The sequence below is a fragment of the Heterodontus francisci genome, chromosome 13 (genome assembly GCF_036365525.1).
Source record: "Heterodontus francisci isolate sHetFra1 chromosome 13, sHetFra1.hap1, whole genome shotgun sequence".
NCBI classification, from domain to species: Eukaryota; Metazoa; Chordata; class Chondrichthyes; order Heterodontiformes; family Heterodontidae; genus Heterodontus; species Heterodontus francisci.
In genome coordinates, this window is record NC_090383.1 from 41,818,734 (window position 1) to 41,840,203 (window position 21,470).

A 21,470-nucleotide genomic window follows, 5' to 3' on the forward strand; every position below is an offset into this window, starting at 1 on the left:
CCCTGAATTATCAGATTAGCAAATACAGAATGGCTAGGAAAATTGGACAACATGCTTTTGCACTTAGAGGCAAAACAACATAAAGACCTAACCAAGCTTTTCACAACATTTAAAAGAGTCTGTAGAGATAAGCCAGGATGCACAACCTTAGCCACACGTGATGTGGATATAGGGGAATCTGTTCCTTTAAAACAACATCCTTACCGCTCGAGTCCAGACAAACAGGCCCAAGTAAAAGCAGAGATCCAGTACATGCTGGAAAAAAAATTGATCAAACCTAGTCAAAGTAGTTCTAGTACCTAAACCTGACGGATCAACCCAGTTTTGTATAGACTACAGAAAAGTCAATGAAGGCAGACTCCTACCCAATTCCACGTTTAGCAGACTGTATCGACAGAGTGGGATGTGCTCAATTTCTGACCAAGATTGACTTGTTAAAGGGATACTGGCAAGTTCCTTCGACTCCTCGAGCCAAAGAGATGTCAGCTTTGGTAACGCCTGAAGGTAATAGAGTCATACGGCACTGAAACAGACCCTTTGGCCCACCGAGTCTGTGCTGACCATCAACCACTCATTTATACTAGTCCTACATTAATCCCATATTCCCTACCACATCCCCACCTTCCCTCAATTCTCCTACCACTACCTACACTAGGGGCAATTTACAATGGCCAATTTACCTATCAACCTGCAAGCCTTTGGCTGTGGGAGGAAACCGGAGCACCCGGCGGAAACCCACGCAGTCACAGGGAGAACTTGCAAACTCCGCACAGACAGTACCCAGAACCAAACCCGGGTCGCTGGAGCTGTGAAGCTGTGGTGCTAACCACTGCGCCACTGTGCCGCCCCATCTTTATCAGTGTCGGGTGATGCCATTTGGGCTAAAAAATGCCCCAGCCACTTTTCAAAGGTTCATGAATCAGGTGGTAGCCAGTGTTCCCAGCTGTGTAGCGGATCTCGATAATGTACTGATATGCAGTAACACTTGGCAAGAACACTTAAACCAGCTAAAAATTCTGTTTAAAAACTGCACGTCGTGGACTTAGTGATTAATCTGGCAAAAAGCGAATTTGGAAAAGCAAGAATAACTTACCTCGGACACATAGTTGGGCAAAGACAAGTATTGCCAAAATGGTAAAGGTACAAGCCATAGTAGAGTTCCCTATCCTTAAAACTAAATGGGAAATAATGAGGTTTTTGGGGATGTGCAGTTTCTACAGGAAATTTGTATGGAGTTTTAGTACTGTGGAGGCTCCATTAACCGATTTGCCACAAAAGTATGGTCAGTTGAATGCCAGGCAACATTTGAAAAGCTAAAGGCAATCTTAACTCATGAACCAGTGTTGACTGCTCCAAATTTTGCCCAACCCTTTAAAATAGCAATCGATGCTACTGACCTGGGAGTTGATGCAGTCCTATTGCAGGATGATGAATTGGGCACAGAGAAGCCAAGTAGGGTACTTTTCAAGGAAACTAATTTGTCATCAAAAAAAGTATTCCACATTGAAAAAAGAAACATTAGGACTCTCAAACAGATATACCGCTTTGGGTACAGTTGAGGGGGATGACCACCCAAGGAACAGCAGCAACAGCCAAGTACGTGGCACCACAGAGGGCTCTGCAGCACAACAGGGGAGGAAAAGGGTTAGAAGAGCTATAGTGATAGGGGATTCTATCGTAAGGGGTGCAGATAGGCGTTTGTGTCCGCAAACGAGACTGCAGGATGGTATGTTGCCTCCCTGGTGCTAGGGTCAAGGATGTCTCGGAGCGGCTGCAGGACATTCTGAAAGGGGAGGGTGAGCAGTACCATATTGGTACTAACGACATAGGCAGGAAGAGAGATGAGGTCCTGCAAAGTGAATATTGGGAGTTAGGCAGAAGATTAAAAAGAAGGACTTCTAGGGTTGTAATCTCAGGATTACTCCCTGTGCCACGTACGACTGAGGATAGAAATAGGAGGATAAGGCAAATGAATGCGTGGCTGAAGAGCTGGTGTAGGTGGGAGGGCTCCATCTACTTGGATCATTGGGATCTCTTCTGGTGCAGAGCTGACCTGTACAAGAAGGACGGGTTGCATCTGAACTGGAAGGGGACCAATATCCATGCAGGCAGGTTTGCTAGTACTACTCGGGAGGGTTTAAACTAGTCTTGCAGGGGCGTGGGACCCAAAGTAGTAGTCTCTCCGATGAGATAGTTGAGGCAAATGTAGAGGTTAAAGCAAGCTAGTCCAGTAGGCAGGCCAGGCAGGGGCAGGACAGGGAGCGTGGAAGGTCTGGTAGGCTAAACTGCATTTACTTTAATGCAAGAAGCCTTACAGGTAAGGCAGATGAACTCCGAGCATGGATCGGTACATGGGATTATAATATTGTAGCTGTTACGAAAACGTGGTTGAGGGATGGGCAGGACTGGCAGCTCAATGTTCTGGGGTACTGATGCTTCTGGCGTGACAGAGATGGAGGTAAGAGAAGAGGGGGAGTTGCACTACTGATTAGGGAGGACATCACAGCACTACTTAGAGGGGATATCCCGGGGGGAACATCCAGAGAGGCCATATGGGTAGAATTTATAAATAAGAAAGGGGTGATCACTTTGATGGGATTATTGTAGGCCCCCCAATAGTCAGAGGGAATTGAAGGAGCATACATGTAGGGAAATCACAGGTGTAGGAATTATAGGGTTGTAATAGTAGGTGATTTTAACCTCCCTAATATTGACTGGGACTGCCTTAGTGCTAAGGGATCAGATGGGGAAGAATTTGTTAAGTGTGTCCAGGATAGTTTTCTGAAGCAGTATGTGGATGGCCCTACTAGAGAAGGGGCTACACTCGACCTCCTGTTAGGAAATGAGGTTGGGCAGATGGTTGATGTGTCAGTGGAGGAGCACTTTGGGACCAGTGGCCATAACTCTATTAGCTTCAAGATAGTTATGGAAAGGATAGGACTGGTCCTCAGGTTGAAGTCCTAAACTGGGGAAGGCTAATTTCGATGGCATCAGACAGGAACTCACAAAAGTTGAATGGGAGAGGTTGTTTACAGGTAAAGGGGCGTCTGGCCAGTGGGAGGCTTTTAAAAGTGAGATAGGAAGAGTTCAGGGCCGGCATGTTCCTGTTGGATGGAAGGGCAAGGCTGGCAAGTTTAGGGAACCTTGGTTGACGAGGGATATTGAGGATCTGTTCAGGACAAAGAAGGAGGCATATGTCAGGTATAGGCAGCTGGGATCAAGCGAGTCCCTCGAGGAGTATAGGGGATGTAGGACTACACTTAAGTAGGAAATTAGGAGGGCGAAAAGGGGCCATGAGATTTCCCTGGCAGATAAGATAAAGGAGAATCCTAAAAGATTCTATAAGTATATTAAGAGTAAAAGGGTTGCGAGGGAGAGAGTAGGTCCCCTTAAGGATCAGTGTGGTAATCTATGTGTGGAGCCACAGGAAATGGGCGCGGTCTTAAATGAATACTTCTCGTCTGTATTTACCGTGGAGAAGATCATGGAAGCTAGTGAGTTCAAGGGAGGGAACAGCGATATCCTGGAGCCTACCAACATTACAAAGGAGGAAGTGTTGGAGGTTTTGAAGTGCATTAGTTTGGATAAATCCCCAGGGCCTGACCAGGTGTAGCCTAGGATGCGATGGGAAGTAAGGGAGGAGATTGCTGGGGCCCTGGCAGAGATTTTTGTATCATCGTTAGCCACGGGTGAGGTACCGGAAGACTGGAGGATAGCTAATGTTGTGCCTTTATTTAAGAAGGGCAGCAGGGATAAGCCAGGGAACTACAGGCCGGTGAGCCAAGTGGTGGTCAGTGGTGGGAAAGTTATTGGAAGGGATTCTGAGAGACAGGATTTATATGCATTTGGACAGGCATGGTCTGATTAGGGTTAGTCAGCATGGCTTTGTGCGTGGGAAATCATGTCTCACGAATTAGATTGAGTTTTTTGAGGCTGTGACCAAGAGGATTGACGAGGGCAGGGTGATGGACGTTGTCTACATGGACTTTAGCAAGGCCTTTGACAAGGCCCCGCATGGTCGGCTGGTCCAGAAGGTTCGAACACATGGGATCCAGGGTGAGCTAGCCAATTGGATACAAAATTGGCTTGGTGATGGGAGGCAGAGGGTGGCAGTAGAGGGTTGTGTTTCAGATTGGAGGCCGGTGACAAGTGGTGTGCCGCAGGGATCGGTGCTGGGCCCTCTATTGTTTGTCATATATATTAATGATTTGGATGTGAACTATGGGGAGCATGATTAGTAAGTTTGCAGACGACACCAAAATTGGTGGTATAGTGGACAGTGAAGAAGGTTGTCTCAGGTTACAACAGGATATAGATAAACTGGGAAAGTGGGCAAGGGACTGGCAAATGGAATTTAACGCAGACAAGTGCGAAGTGGTGCATTTTGGGAAGTTAAACCAGGGCAGGACATATAAAGTGAATGGCAGGGCCCTGGGGACTGTTGTTGAGCAGAGAGACCTTGAGGTGCAAGTACATAGTTCCCTGAAAGTGGCAACATAGGTAGACAGGGTGGTGAAGAAGGCATATGGCCGAGGCATAGGTGGGGCGTCATGTTACAGTTGTACATCACATTGGTTAGGCCGCATTTGGAGTACTATGTGCAGTTCTGGTCGCCGCACTACAGGAAAGATGTGATTAAGCTAGAGAGGGTGCAGAAAAGATTCACAAGGATGTCGCCTGGTTTGGAGGGCTTGAGTTATAAAGAGGGATTGGATAGGCTGGGTCTGTTTTCCCTGGAGCGAAGGAGGCTCAGAAGGGACATGATAGAGGTATATCAAATGATGAGAGGCATAGATAGGGTAGATAGCCAGAGCCTGTTTCCCATGGTAGGGGTGACTAAAACTAGAGGGCATAGATTTAAGGTGAGAAGGAGGAGGTTTAAAGGGGATCAAAGGGGTAAATTTTTCACACAAAGAATAGTGGGTATCTGGAATGAGCTGCCAGAGGAGGTGGTGGAGGCAGGAACAGAAGCAACATTTAAGAGGCATCTGGACAGGTACTTGAATGAGCAAGGCATAGAGGGATATGGAATTAATGCAGGCAGGTGGGATTAATATAGATAGGCATTATGGTCGGCATGGACGCGGTGGGCCGAAGGGCCTGTTTCTATGCTGTATGATTCTGTGACTCTTTGCTGTACAGATCTTAAGCTTGTAGTTTCCTGCTTTTTGTCTCCCTTTCTTGAATAGAGGGGTCACATTCACTATTTTCCAATCTCATGGGACCTTTCCAGAATCTAAGCAATTTTGGAAAATTAGAAACGATGCATCTACTCTCTCAGTGGCCACTTCTTTTAAGACCCAGGATGAAGTACATCAGGATCTGGGACTTGCCAGCTTTTAGTTCTAATAATATTTTCAGTCCCCTTTCCCTGGTGATTGCAGTTGTTTTAAATTCCTCCCTCCCTTTCACCTCCTGATTCACAATTATTTCTGGGATGTTTTGTCTCTTCTCCAGTGAAGATAAATGCAAAATATCTATTCAATTCATCCACGATCTCCTTATTTTCCGTTATTAAATCCCGAGACTCACTCTTACTCTTTTCCTTTTTAAATACCTATAGAAACTCTGACTATCTGTTTTTATATTTCTAGCTAGCTTTCTCTTGTATATCCAAAAGTGCATTACATTCAATGAAATGCTTTTGAAATGTAGTCACTATCGTTATGCAAGATAATGTGACACCTAATTTGTGCACAGCAAACGTGCAATGATATAAGTTAACCTGTTTTTAATGATATTTGATGGATAAATATTGGTCTGGACATTCCTCAAATCTTCTTCAAATACTGCCATGGGATCCTTTCCATCCATCCAAGAGAGCAGACAGGCCTCAGTTTAATATCCCATCTGAGAGACAGCACCTTTGTGAATTCCTCAGTACAACACTGAAGTGTCAACCCAGATTATGTTCTTCAGCCTTTGGATTGAGCTCGAGTCCATGACCTTCTGACACAGAGGCACCAGTGAGCCAAGCCTGACATTCCCATTGACCAGATTTGGGCAGGACAAAGGTCCATTGTGACATTACATAAAAATTGGCACTTGATCATGCAACATCATCATTTAACCAATCAAATGTTACCAACCAACAATAGCACATTATAACTTCACAGTTATGAACTGATTAAATTATCTCATCAGCAATAGAGCAGCAGATTCATCTGAACAAAACTCTAGGGTAACTTTGAAACAAAAACAAGAAATGCTCGAATCACTCAGCAGGTCTGGCAGCATCTGTGGAAAGAGAAGCAGAGTTAACGTTTCGGGTCAGTGACCCTTCTTCGGAACTAGGGTAAGTTTATTGCAATCCTCTCTTCCTGCTACATGACTTTGGTAGGGGAGCATCATAACATTATAACCACTCTTCCTAAACACATTCTTGTGAATAATAAGGAATGGCTGCTACCTGCTAGAACTTAAAATCTTACACATTTCCCTCTGGCAAAACCTGTTCAGGTATATATTAGATTTAAAATAAAAGATGCATGGGAGCAGGTTAATGAGCTTGAATATTTCTTTCTTTGGCCTCCTTGTCTCGAGAGACAATGCTTGAATATAGTCTCTGGATTTTGCTGACTGTCCCAATATTATTAGAATCCTTCATCTCTGTTCAACTCGTATCTGTTGCAGAGCACTTAGTTAAAAGATGTGAATATTAATTTCTGTACTGAGGAGTCATAGAGTCATTTACAGCACAGGAGGTGATTCGGCCCATCGAGTCCATGCCAGCTATACGCGGAGCAATCCAGTCAGTCCCACTGTCCCACTCGATCCCTGTGGCCGTGCAAGTATATTTTCCTCAAGTCCCCATCTAATTTCTGTTGAAATCATTCATTGTTTCATCTTTCAACAACCTTGTGGGTTCCAGGTCATTACCACTCACTGCGTGACAAAGTTCTTCCTCACATTCCCCCTGCATCTCTTGCCCAAAACCTTCAATCTGTGTCCCCTAAGGCCTTGTACCATCAGTTAATGGGAACAGTTTTTCCTTGTCCACCTTATTTAAGCCTGTCATAATTTTGTACACCTCTATCAAATCTCCCCTCAATCTCCTTTGCTCCAAGGAGAACAACTCCAACTTCTCCAACCTAACCTTGTAACTAAAATCCCCCATCTCTGGAACCATTCTGCTAAATCTCCTCTGCACCCTCAAGGACCCTCACATCCTTCCTAAAGTGTGATGACCAAAACTGGATGCATTACTCTAGGTGGGGCCTAACCAGAGTTTTATAAAGTTTCAGCATAACATCCCTGCTTTTGTACTCAATACCTCTATTTATGAAGCCCAAGATCCCATATGCTTTGTTAACCACTTTCTCAATATGTCCTGCCACCTTCAAAGATCAATGCACTGCACACCCAGGTCCCTCTGTTCTGGCACACTCTTTAGAACTACACCATTAAGTCTATATTGCCTCATCTCGTTCCTTTTGCCAAAGTGCATCACCTCACACCTGTCTTTGTTAGTTCATTCCTATCGATAAGAGTCATCAATATGCGATGGGCTCCTTTCAATTTCAATGGGTTCTTCCCAAAGCTAATTCAGACGAGGTTAACAAGTTTCATTTTCAGCAGACAAATATGTATATTTCCAGTGCAGGTGTTGGGGGGAGGGGTGGGGAATGTATTAGCTGATCTCTTCTTCCATTTTGTTGGATAGTCAAGTGCCACAGTTTTTTACTTTTCCAATTCATAATTTCTCCAGTTGGTTGTATATTTCATCACAGCTCCTTCCGAGTGTGACTGTTTTTTTTTTGTTTTGGACATGGGGTTCTGTGCACTGCCACTTCAGTGTAATGGCCTCTGAGATGCCTTGAGAAAAGAGAACTCCGGAGTTGTCCATGTTTGGCTGTAAGAACATTGCTGTGGCATGGCCAAGGAAGCCTTTTACTGGGCAATTCAGTGGTGTATTGGGTAATTATTTTGACTTCAAATGACCCACCCTAACAGAAGCATGGTCAAGACACAAATTAAAAAATCTACATTGAAAGGAAGCTTATTCTGCTGTTCCCCCACTAAGTCACAACACTGCAAAAGGGCGGTGTGGGTTGAAGGGGGAGGTCTTACCTCACATAACAGTTAAATTAAAATTAATTTGGTAGTGCAAACATGGCCACAGAGGCTTTCTGTGGTCGGATGGATACCGTACAGGTCACCAGCATGTGTTAAATCCTTGTAGACTAACTTGGTTCATGCTGCAGGAGCAAAACTTTTCTATTTGACCGTTGCTGCATTACATAATTTTTGGAGGTTGATTTGAGTTCCCAGTGTTTTGATTTCAAACTGAACACTGCCAGTAATACATAACTACTCTGCCCCACAAATTATTTTGTGATTGACAGGCGCAGTGTAGAATGAGATGGCTGCACAGTAACAAATATTTTTAACAACTTTAATTAGCTCTGAGATAGTTGTTTATTGCCAACTGCTGTGCAATAGGGAATACGCTGGGGAATGCCCACAATGGTATAATGCATCATTAATTCCAACTGTAGCAATTTATCACAATGCATGATGTCCAGTTTTAGCATGAGAAGTTTTAGAGCACTTCTAATTTCATAATTTACCTTTATTAAAAAAATCCAAAACATTCCATAGCTTATGTTCCATGCTCTTATTTTATCTTAAAGTTTTTTTGTTCTCTTCCTGCCCGCAGGTTTCTATATATTCTTTGCCTGTCAGAACCACTAAGTCGTCATCTCTCAGTCTTGTCTCCTCCTGGAGCTGTACATGAGCAGTCCAAAACAATTCTACCTCCCAATCATCCTGGTTTCTACTCTAGGAAAAACTGCAGCCCCTCTAAAATGGTAGCATGGCTAAAATCAGCAATTTGTTTGTCCTGTGTCACGGATTATCATTGTGAACCTGAATTTGCTATTAAACTTGAGCTCATCCAAACCTCCTGTTCAAACTTGTACCAAGTCCGTTTCGCCCATTAGCCCTGTGCTTGCTTACCAAATTGGCGCCTCAATTTTAGGAAGTCTCAATACTTTTTTTCAAATTCCCCCATGGCCTTGGCCCTCCCTATCTCCATAACCTCCTCCAGTCCTACCGGCCACCAAAATCTCTGTGCTCCTCTAATTCTGGTCTCTTGCTATCACCGATTTTAATTGCTCCACCATTGGTGGCCACACCATCAGCTGCCTAGGCCCTAAGTTCCAGAATTCCCTCCCTTCCCTCTCTGCCTTGCTCTGCTCCTTTAAGACACTCCTTAAAACTTTAAATGCTCAGCAGGACAAACATCATCTGTGGGTAGAGAAAAACAATTAACATTTCAGGTCCTGCCAACATGAATATATACAGATTCGCTAACTCTTGTGATTTTATTGCAAGAAATACAATTTTGAAGTAAAATTGTGCCTCACTCGTGATCTCACGAAAAGACTCCATAATGTCAGGATTTTTCACAGGGATTACTTGCAAGTCGCATCAGTCCTTCTGCACATGTGCCTAGATTCCAGGAGTTGACTGCACGGCAAGTGGGGTCTGTGAAGCATATTGCTTTGCTGAGCTTGAAGTCATGGAGCTGCCTTGCTGCTTGGATCCCTGACTTGACCTGTGCCTCACCCCCAACCTTTCCCAAGCGGGCTTCCTGGGCTCCGGCTCAGGGATGCGGGGAGCTCGGGTGGCTCTGTGTCGATGTCAGAAGCCCCTGACTGGGGTCTGGGCTGCAGCTCAGGCTTGGTCTCCATGCCGGTGTTTCTCTTTCTGGCTCCAGTTGGCCACCTCCGGCTGAGGTGCTGCAGTCTACTGGCAGCCAGCAATAAAACCGAATGTGAGGCTGCCAGTAAATGCTGCTTTTGATGGCTGATGTTGTAAGTACAAGTTATTGTCTCACCAGCTGGTGGGAGCAGGCAGGGATTAGAAATAACAGAACGAAACAAGCAAATACATCCAAAAACAAGACAAAGATATGCACAAATACATTCAGAAGTAACAACAGCAACAAAATCAATTTGCATTTATATAGCGACTTTAAAAACAGCCCAAGGCACATCACAGGGGCGTTATAAAGCAAGATTTGACACCAAGCCACAAGGCAATAAGTCATAGAGTCAGGCAGTGTTACAGAGGTGGAAATAGATGGTCTTAGTGTGGATTTCTGGTTGGAATCTTGATACCAAGGTGCAAACAGTCTGGTTCAGCCTCAGACAGTTGCCAGGGAGAGCATTGGAATCTGTAGCTAGGAACGGAATTTGGTGTGGGGACCGAAGGTAATGGCTTTGATCTTTCCAATGTTTGATTGGAGGAAATTTCTGCTCATCTAGTATTGGATGTCAGACAAGCAGTCTGATAATTTAGCAATAGTGGAGGAGTCGAGAGAGGTGATGGTGAGATAGAGCTGGGTGTTGTCAACGTACATGTAAAAACTAACACTGTGTTTTTGGATGATGTCGCTGAGGGGCAGCATGTAGATGAGAAATAGGAGGGGCCCAAGGATAAATCCTTGGGGAACACCAGAGATAACGATGCGGGTGCGGGAAGAGAAGTCATTGCAAGTGATACTTTGGCTACAATTAGATAGACAAGCATGGAACCAGGTGAGAGCAGTCTCATCCAGTTAGACGACAGTGGAGAGGCATTGGAGGAGGATGTGTGGTTAACCATGTCAAAGGCTGCAGACAAATTGAAGAGGGATAGTTTGCCTTCGTCACAGTCACATAGGATTTCATTTGTGACTGTGACGAGAGCTGTTTCAGTACTGTGGCCAGGGCAAAAACCTGATTGGAGTTCCGGAAAAATTGGGCAAGGATTTCGAAGGCGAGAACATGTTCAAAGACTTTGGAGAAGAAAGGGAAGTTGAAGATGGGGTAGTAGTTTGCAAGAGCAGTGAGGTCAAGGGTTGTTTTTTTGAGGAGAGGGATGCTGATGGCAGATATTCAGGAGAGACACACAGTACCTGAAGAGAGAGAACCATGAACAATATCAGCTAACATAGGGACCAGTTCGGTGGCCTGTAGTTTAGTGGGAATAGGGAATAGATAGACTATTTCATCAAATCCGCGTGGAAACTGCGAGTAGCATTTGATTATTTTCACATTAGAATACCTCACCCATTGGCAACGTAACCCACAAAGAATTACTTATTTATTTATTCTTAAGAAACAACTAATTTTTAAAAACACTATTTTTTTTTAAAGAAACCAGTTAACCGTGATTTTTGAATGTATGTGGGTGAATGGGGGTATTAGGTTAAAATAAGGAGTTATAAGGTCTTTAGACATAGGTTTATCTTAATAGTGTTGAAGATTTAGTTTTTATAATAAATAGCTAATTTGTTGTTGTCTAAAGATACCTGGTTTGGTCTGTTTTATTCTGGGGGTTACAAGAGTGTTTATTTTGACTGTTTTCCAGTTGGGTGGGAAAACTTTAATCATATGCTGTGACCTGTGGAGTGATGGGACTGAATTGACGGTGCATTGCTGCTGCCTCGGTTGTAATAGTACAGGTAAATGTATTAATACGATGAACCCTCTCCTCTCCCACCCTGCCATCCAGCAGATGTGAGGCCCGAGTTCTGCATCTGCAGGCTCTCTTTGGCATCTGAGAATAGAATGTGGCATGGGACCCTTCAGCCTCATGTGGGGCCATGATCACACCTGGATGCAGGTAGGTTTTTTCAAATTTTTTGTAAGGCATTTTCTGATGCATTAATATAGTTTCTGTAAATTTTGTTTTAAAATGCTCTTGTGAAGTGCTTTGGGATAAAGCCTGGCTACCTGACCTGAACCCGACTAGACCGACTACATGTGTTGGGTTTGGGTCGGGTCTATATTACAAGTCCAGCATTCGGGGTCAGGTCGGGTCGGGCTGGACAGTGCTGTGCTGCCTCCGGGAACTCACGGGATCAGGCTCACCCATGATTTGCCACAACTCCATCTGCAGGTAGAGCCTGCTGCTGGAACAGATGAACGATATTCGGGTCAGGTCGGGCGCAAAAAAAAATTAAAGGACTCGGGCCGGGGTTGGGTTCGGGTTAGATTAGATTAGATTAGAGATACAGCACTGAAACAGGCCCTTCGGCCCACCGAGTCTGTGCCGAACATCAACCACCCATTTATACTTTCTTTCTTTGGCCTCCTTGTCTCGAGAGACAATGGGTAAGCGCCTAGAGGTGGTCAGTGGTGTCAGTCGCTGTGAGGCAACTATGGAGTGACCTCTCCATGGCGCATGCCTGGGCGAATGTATGGAGGTTGAGAGTTGCCCAAGCGTCAAAACCCCCCTCTCGGCCTTTCTGGTGGGGTCCCATTTATACTAATCCTACACTAATCCCATATTCCCAACAAACATCCCCACCTGTCCTTATATTTCCCTACCACCTACCTATACTGGTGACAATTTATAATGGCCAATTTACCTATCAACCTGCAAGTCTTTTGGCTTGTGGGAGGAAACCGGAGCACCCGGAGAAAACCCACGCAGACACAGGGAGAACTTGCAAACTCCACACAGGCAGTACCCGGAATCGAACCTGGGTCCCTGGAGCTGTGAGGCTGCGGTGCTAACCACTGCGCCACTGTGCCGCCCTGATCAGGTCGGGGCCGGGTTGGGTTTCAATTTTATACCGAGCAGGCTTTTACTTTGTGATGTTTTATTACATTAAAGGCATTATGTAATTACAAGTTGCTGTTGTAAAAAACTCAGACCTGTTGAGATTTAAAAAAACACTATTGAAATTTATAAATCAACTATCAATCTAAAGTGGTTTGAAAAAGTAGCAACTCATGATCTTTGTACCAAATCTCTGGATCTTTAATAAAAGCAAAATACTGCAGATGCTGGAAATCTGAAATAAAAACAAGAAATACTGGAAATACTTAGCAGGTCTGGCAGCATGATATAACTCTTGATCATTAGGGGCGGCACAGTGGTGCAGTGGTTAGCACTGCAGCCTCACAGCACCAGCGACCTGGGTTCAATTCTGGGTACTGCCTGTGTGGAGTTTGCAAGTTCTGCCTGTGTCTGCGTGGGTTTCCTCCGGGTACTCCGGTTTAGAACAAAGAACAAAGAAAATTACAGCACAGGAACAGGCCCTTCGGCCCTCCAAGCCTACGCCGATCCAAATCCTCTATCTAAACCTGTCGCCTATTTTCTAAGGGTCTGTATCTCTTTACTTCCTGCCCATTCATGTATCTGTCTAGACACATCTTAAAAGACGCTATTGTGCCCGCGTCTACCACCTCTGCTGGCAATGCGTTCCAGGCACCCACCACCCTCTGCGTAAAGAACTTTCCACGCATATCCCCCTAAACTTTTCCCCTTTCACTTTGAACTCTTGTCCCCTTGTAATTGAATCCCCCACTCTGGGAAAAAGCTTCTTGCTATCCACCTTGTCTATACCTCTCATGATTTTGTACACCTCAATCAGGTCCCCCCTCAACCTCCGTCTTTCTAATGAAAATAATCCTAATCTACTCAACCTCTCTTCATAGCTAGCGCCCTCCATACCAGGCAACATCCTGGTGAACCTCCTCTGCACCCTCTCCAGAGCATCCACATCCTTTTGGTAATGTGGCGACCAGAACTGCACGCAGTATTCCAAATGAGGCCGAACCAAAATCCTATACAACTGTAACATGACCTGCCAACTCTTGTACTCAATACCCTGTCCGATGAAGGAAAGCATGCCGTATGCCTTCTTGACCACTCTATTGACCTGCGTTGCCACCTTCAGGGAACAATGGACCTGAACACCCAAATCTCTCTGTACATCAATTTTCCCCAGGACTTTTCCATTTACTGTATAGTTCACTCTTGAATTGGATCTTCCAAAATGCATCACCTCGCATTTGCCCTGATTGAACTCCATCTGCCATTTCTCTGCCCAACTCTCCAGTCTATCTATATTCTGCTGTATTCTCTGACAGTCCCCTTCACTATCTGCTACTCCACCAATCTTAGTGTCGTCTGCAAACTTGCTAATCAGACCACCTATACTTTCCTCCAAATCATTTATGTGTATCACAAACAAACAGTGGTCCCAGCACGGATCCCTGTGGAACACCACTGGTCACACGTCTCCATTTTGAGAAACTCCCTTCCACTGCTACTCTCTGTCTCCTGTTGCCCAGTCAGTTCTTTATCCATCTAGCTAGTACACCTTGGACCCCATGCGCCTTCACTTTCTCCATCAGCCTACCATGGGGAACCTTATCAAACGCCTTACTGAAGTCCATGTATATGACATCTACAGCCCTTCCCTCATCAATCAACTTTGTCACTTCCTCAAAGAATTCTATTAAGTTGGTAAGACATGACCTTCTTTGCACAAAACCATGTTGCCTATCACTGATAAGCCCATTTTCTTCCAAATGGGAATAGATCCTATCCCTCAGTAACTTCTCCAGCAGCTTCCCGACCACTGACGTCAGACTCACCGGTCTATAATTACCTGGATTATCCCTGCTACCCTTCTTTAACAAAGGGACAACATTAGCAATTCTCCAGTCCTCCAGGACCTCACCCGTGTTTAAGGATGTTGCAAAGATATCTGTTAAGGCCCCAGCTATGTCCTCTCTCGCTTCCCTCAGTAACCTGGGATAGATCCCATCCGGACCTGGGGACTTGTCCACCTTAATGCCTTTTAGAATACCCAACACTTCCTCCTTCCTTATGCCGACTTGACCGAGAGTAATCAAACATCTGTCCCTAACCTCAACATCCGTCATGGCCCTCTCCTCGGTGAATACCGATGCAAAGTACTCATTTAGAATCTCACCCATTTTCTCTGACTCCACGCATAACTTTCCTCCTTTGTTCTTGAGTGAGGCAATCCTTTCTCTAGTTACCCTCTTGCTCCTTATATATGAATAAAAGGCTTTGGGATTTTCCTTAACCCTGTTTGCTAAAGATATTTCATGACCCCTTTTAGCCCTCTTAATTCCTCATTTCAGACTGTTCCTACATTCCCGATATTCTTTCAAAGCTTTGTCTTTCTTCAGCTGCCTAGACCTTATGTATGTTTCCTTTTTCCTCTTAGCTAGTCTCACAATTTCACCTGTCATCCATGGTTCCCTAATCTTGCCATTTCTACCCCTCATTTTCACAGGAACATGTCTCTCCTGCACGCTAATCAACCTCTCTTTAAAAGCCTCCCACATATCAAATGTGGATTTACCTTCAAACAGCTGCTCCCAATCTACATTCCCCAGCTCCTTCCGAATTTTGGTATAGTTGGCCTTCCCCCAATTTAGCACTCTTCCTTTGGGACCACTCTCGTCTTCGTCCATGAGTATTCTAAAACTTACGGAATTGTGATCACTATTCCCAAAGTCGTCCCCTACTGAAATGTCAACCACCTGGCCCGGCTCATTCCCCAACACCAGGTCCAGTATGGCCCCTTCCCGAGTTGGACTATTTGCATACTGCTCGAGAAAACCCTCCTGGATGCTCCTTACAAATTCTGCTCCATCTAGACCTCTAACACTAAGTGAATCCCAGTCAATGTTGGGAAAATTAAAATCTCCTATCACCACCACCCTGTTGCTCCTACATCTTTCCATAATCTGTTCACACATTTGTACCTCTATCTCACGCTCGCTGTTGGGAGGCCTGTAGTAAGCCCCAACATTGTTACCGCACCCTTCCTATTTCTGAGTTCTGTCCATATTGCCTCACAGCTCGAGTCCTCCATAGTGCCTTCCTTCAGCACAGCTGTGATATCCTCTTTGACCAGTAATGCAACTCCTCCACCCCTTTTACCTCCCTTTCTATCCCGCCTGAAGCATCGGTATCCTGGGATATTTAGTTGCCAATCATGCCCTTCCCTTAACCAAGTCTCAGTAATAGCAATAACAACATACTCCCAGGTACTAATCCAAGCCCTAAGTTCATCTGCCTTACCTACTACACTTCTTGCATTAAAACAAATACACCTCAGACCACCAGTCCCTTTGCTTTCATCATCTGCTCCCTGCCTACTCTTTCCCTTAGTCCCAGGTTGCTACCCAGGTTAATAGGGCTGTTAAGAAGGCATATGGTGTGTTAGCTTTTATTAGTAGGGGGATCGAATTTCGGAGCCACGAGGTCATACTGCAGCTGTACAAAACTCTGGTGAGACCGCACCTGGAGTATTACGTGCAGTTCTGGTCACCGCATTATAGGAAGGATGTGGAAGCTTTGGAAAGGGTGCAGAGGAGATTTACTAGGATGTTGCCTGGTATGGAGGGAAGGTCTTACGAGGAAAGGCTGAGGGACTTGATGTTGTTTTCGTTGGAGAGAAGGAGGAGGAGAGGTGACTTAATAGAGACATATAAGATAATCAGAGGGTTAGATAGGGTGGATAGTGAGAGTCTTTTTCCTCGGATGGTGATGGCAAACATGAGGGGACATAGCTTTAAGTTGAGGGGTGATAGATATAGGACAGATGTCAGAGGTAGTTTCTTTACTCAGAGAGTAGTAGGGGCATGGAACGCCCTGCCTCCAACAGTAGTAGACTCGCCAACTTTAAGGGCATTTAAGTGGTCATTGGATAGACATATTGATGAAAATGGAATAGTGTAGGTCAGATGGTTTCACAGGTTGGCGCAACATCGAGGGCCGAAGGGCCTGTACTGCGTTGTAATGTTCTAATTCATTTCTAATTAGTCACGATGACTTCATTATCTAGTTCCTTACAGGCTTTAGTTACTACCTCATTACTCTCCACTGACCTCATTTGGTTCCCATCCCCCTGCCACATTAGTTTAAACCCTCCCCAACAGCGTTCGCAAAAGCACCCCCAAGGACATTGGTTGCAGTCCGGCCCAGGTGCAGACCGTCCAATTTGCAATAGTCCCACCTCCCCCAGAACCGGTCCCAATGTCCCAAAAATCTGAACCCCTCCCTCCTGCACCATCTCTCAAGCCACGCATTCCTCCTGACTATTCTTTCATTTCTACTCTGACTATCACGTGGCACTGGTAGCAATCCTGAGATTACTTCCTCTGAGGTCCTACTTTTTAACTTGGCTCCTAACTCCCTAAATTCTGCTTGTAGGACCTCATCCCGTTTTTTTACCTATATCATTGGTGCCTATGTGCACAATGACAACTGGCTGTTCACCCTCCCCCTTCAGAATGTTCAGCAGCCGATCTGAGACATCCCTGACCCGTGCACCTGGGAGGCAACATACCATTCGGGAGTCTCGTTTTCGACCACAGAACCGCCTATCTACTCCCTTTACAATCGAATCCCCTATGACTATAGCCTTTCCACTCTTTTTCCCGCCCTTCTGAACAGCAGAGCCAGCCACAATGCCATGAAACTGGCTACTGCTGCCTTCCCCTGGTGAGCCATCTCCCTCAACAGTATCCAAAACTGTTGTGGAGGGAGATGACCGCAGGAGACACCTGCGCTGCCTTCCTGCTCTTTCTGTGCCGTTTGGTCACCCATTCCCTTTCTTCCTCAGCAATCCTAATCTGTGGTGTGACCAATTCGCTAAACGTGCTATCCACTACCTCCTCAGCATCGCAGATGCTCCAAAGTGAGTCCATCTGCAGCTCCAGAGCCGTCATGCGGTCTAACAAGAGCTGCAGCTGGACACACTTCCTGCACGTGAAGGAGTCAGGGACATCAGCCATGTCCCTGAGCTCCCACATTGAGCAAGAGGAGCATGTCACGGGTCTGAGATCTCCTGCCATTTTTAATCTTAAGCTTCAATTTAGTTAAATGAAAAAGGAACGAAAAGTTTTTAACCAATCACACGATAAAAAAAAAGAGAAATAGAAAAAGCCTTACCTTATCTACACACCACCGAGTCCTTTTTTTTTGGTTAGAGGAGGAGGGCAGGTGTGGTGTCTCGGGTTCAGAAACGGCCCAAATATATAGGGTTTTACTTACCCAGCAGCCCCCTGGTCTCCGCCGAAAACAAAAAGAAATTAAGTTTACTTTAAACTGACCTTCCCAGCTGCTCACTCGCTCGCACTCTCTGCTCCCGAAAAAGCTGCTGCAATGAAAGGCAAGTTATTTTAAACGGCCCAAATATATAGGGTTTTACTTACCCAGCAGCCCCCTGGTCTCCGCCAAAAACAAAAAGAAATTAAGTTTACTTTAAACTGACCTTCCCAGCTGCTCACTCGCTCGCACTCTCTGCTCCCGAAAAAGCTGCTGCCATGAAAGGCAAGTTATTTTAAACCGCCCAAATATATAGGGTTTTACTTACCCAGCAGCCCCCTGGTCTCCGCTGAAAACAAAAAGAAATTAAGTTTACTTTAAACTGACCTTCCCAGCTGCTCACTCGCTCATACTCTCTGCTCCCGAAAAAGCTGCTGCAATGAAAGGCAAGTTATTTTAAACGGCCCAAATATATAGGGTTTTACTTACCCAGCAGCCCCCTGGTCTCCGCCGAAAACAAAAAGAAATTAAGTTTACTTTAAACTGACCTTCCCAGCTGCTCACTCGCTCGCACTCTCTGCTCCCGAAAAAGCTGCTGCCATGAAAGGCAAGTTATTTTAAACCGCCCAAGTATATAGGGTTTTACTTACCCAGCAGCCCCCTGGTCTCCGCTGAAAACAAAAAGAAATTAAGTTTACTTTAAACTGACCTTCCCAGCTGCTCACTCGCTCACACTCTCTGCTCCCGAAAAAGCTGCTGCAATGAAAGGCAAGTTATTTTAAACGACCCAAATATATAGGGTTTTACTTACCCAGCAGCCCCCTGGTCTCCGCCGAAAACAAAAAGAAATTAAGTTTACTTTAAACTGACCTTCCCAGCTGCTCACTCGCTCGCACTCTCTGCTCCCGAAAAAGCTGCTGCCTCCCATATGCCAAAGACTTGCTCGTTGATAGGTTAGTTGGCCATTATAAATTGCCCCTAGTATAGGTAGGTGGTCAGGAAATAATAGGGGACAGGTGGGGATGTGGTAGGAATATGGAATTAGTGTAGGATTAGTATAAATGGGTGGTTGATGGTCGGCACAGACTCGGTGGGCCGAAGGACCTGTTTCAGTGCAGTATCTCTAAATTTTAAGTTTGTCTCATGATTTTTGAGACAGTATTCTTCTTTGACCTCCTTGTCTCGAGAGACAATGGGTAAGCCCCTAGAGGTGGTCAATGGTTTGTGGAGCAGCGCCTGGAGTGGCTATAAAGGCCAATTCTAGAGTGACATACTCTTCCACAGGCGCTGCAGATAAATTTAGTTGTCGGGACTGTTACACAGTTGGCTCTTCCCTTGCACTTCTGTCTTTTTTTCCTGCCAATTGCTAAATCTCTTTGACTCGACACTCTTTACCCCCGCCTTTATGGCTGTCTGCCAGCTCTGGCGATCACTGGCAACTGACTCCCTTTACTTGTGGTCAATGTCACGTTTGCAGACGTCTTTAAAGCGGAGGCATGGACGGCCGGTGGGTCTGCTACCAATGACGAGCTCGCTGTGCAATAAGTCCTTGGGGATCCTGCCATCTTCCATGAGGCTCACATGGCCAAGCCATCTCAAGCGCCGCTGGCTCAGTCGGGTGTATATGCTGGGGATGTTGGCCGCCTCGAGGACTTCTGTGTTGGAGATACGGTCCTGCCACCTGATGCCAAGGATTCTCCGGAGGCAGTGAATATGGAATGAGTTGAGACGTCACTCTTGGCTGACATACGTTGTCCAGGCCTCGCTGCCGTAGAGCAAGGTACTGAGGACACGGGCTTGAAACACTCGGACTTTTGTGTTCCGTGTCAGTGCGCCATTTTCCCACACCCTCTTGGCCAGTCCGGGCATAGCAGTGGAAGCCTTTCCCATGTGCTTGTTGATTTTTGCATCGAGATACAGGTTACTGGTGATAGTTGAGCCTAGGTAGGTGAACTCTTGAACCACTTCCAGAGTGTGGTCACCGATATTGATGGATGGAGCATTTCTGACGTCCTATCCCATGATGTTCGTTGTCTTGAGGCTGATGGTTAGGCCAAATTCATTGCAGGCAGCCGCAATCCTATCGATGCGTCTCTGCAGGCACTCTTCTGTGTGGGATGTTAATGCAGCATCGTCAGCAAAGAGGAGTTCCCTGATGAGGACTTTCTGTACTTTGGTCTTTGCTCTAAGACGGGCAAGGTTGAACAACCTGCCATCTGATCTTGTGTGGAGGAAAATTCCTTCTTCTGAAGACGTGAACGCATGTGTGAGCAGCAGTGAGAAGAAGATCCCAAACAGTGTAGGTGCAAGAACACAGCCCTATTTCACAGCACTCAGGATAGGAAAGGGGTCTGATGATGCACCGCTATGCTGAATTATGCCTTTCATATTGTCATGGAATGAGGTGATGATACTTAATAGCTTTGGTGGACATCCGATCTTTGCTAGTAGTCGGAAGAGGTCATCTGCTGACGAGGTCAAAGGCTTTGGTGAGATCTATGAAAGCAATGTAGAGGGACATCTGTTGTTTGCGGCATTTCTCCTGTAGCTGGTGAAGAGAGAACAGCATGTCACTGGTGGATCTCTTTGCTCAAAAGCCTCACTGTGCTTCAGAGTAGACATGCTCAGCCAGCTTCTGGAGTCTGTTTAAAACGACTCGAGCAAAGACTTACCCCACTATGCTGAACAGGGAGATTCCACAGTAGTTGTTGTAGTCACCGCGGTCACCCTTGTTCTTATAGAGGGTGATTGTATTGGCATCGCGCATGTCCTGTGGTACTGCTCCCTCATCCCAGCACAGGCAAAGCAGTTCATGGAGTGCTGTGAGCAAAGCAGGCTTGGCACTCTTGATTATTTCAGGGGTAATGCTGCCCTTTCCAGGCGCTTTTCCCCTGGTTAGAGAATCGATGGCATCACTGAGTTCCGATTTTGTTGGCTGAGCTGCATGGAGGACGGCATCAGTGACAACATTTTCCCTGGAGTACAGTTTTAGGTATTGCTCCACCCAGCGGTCCATTTGCTTGCGTTGTCAGCGATCGTTTCCCCTGATTTAGACTTGAGGGGGGCGATCTTCTTGATAGTTAACCCAAAAGCTCTCTTAATGCCGTCGTACATTCCTTTGATGTTTCCGGTGTCGGAGGCCAGCTGAATACGACTGCATAGGTGTTGCCAGTAGTCATTTGCACAGCGCCTGGCTGTTCTTTGTGCAGCACTTCTGGCTACTTTAAGTGCTACGGTTATTAACTCGCTGGGTGCTTTCTTGTAGTTCAACAGTGCAGTGCGCTTAGTGGCTATGACAGGTTCCAGCTCTTCAAAGTGAGATTGAAACTAATCTAAATTCTGCTTCTCACGTTTGCCAAAGGTGGTCATTGCTGAGTCATAGATGGCGTCTCTGATGTGGGCCTGCAGGAGTGTTTTGAAGGGCATTTTCAAGTGAATTTGGAAACTTATGTAACAGCTGTGGATAAGAAATTCTGTTAGTGTTGGTGCGCGGGCGGCCCTTCTGCTTGGACTGATGTAGCTTCTTTGGTTTGAGTTTAACTTTGTTGCACACCAGGGAGTGGTCGGTGTCGCAGTCCGCACTGTGGCAGCTGCGTGTGATTTGGATAATGTTTATAGAGGCTCGCCTTGTGACGATGAGGTCCAGCTGGTGC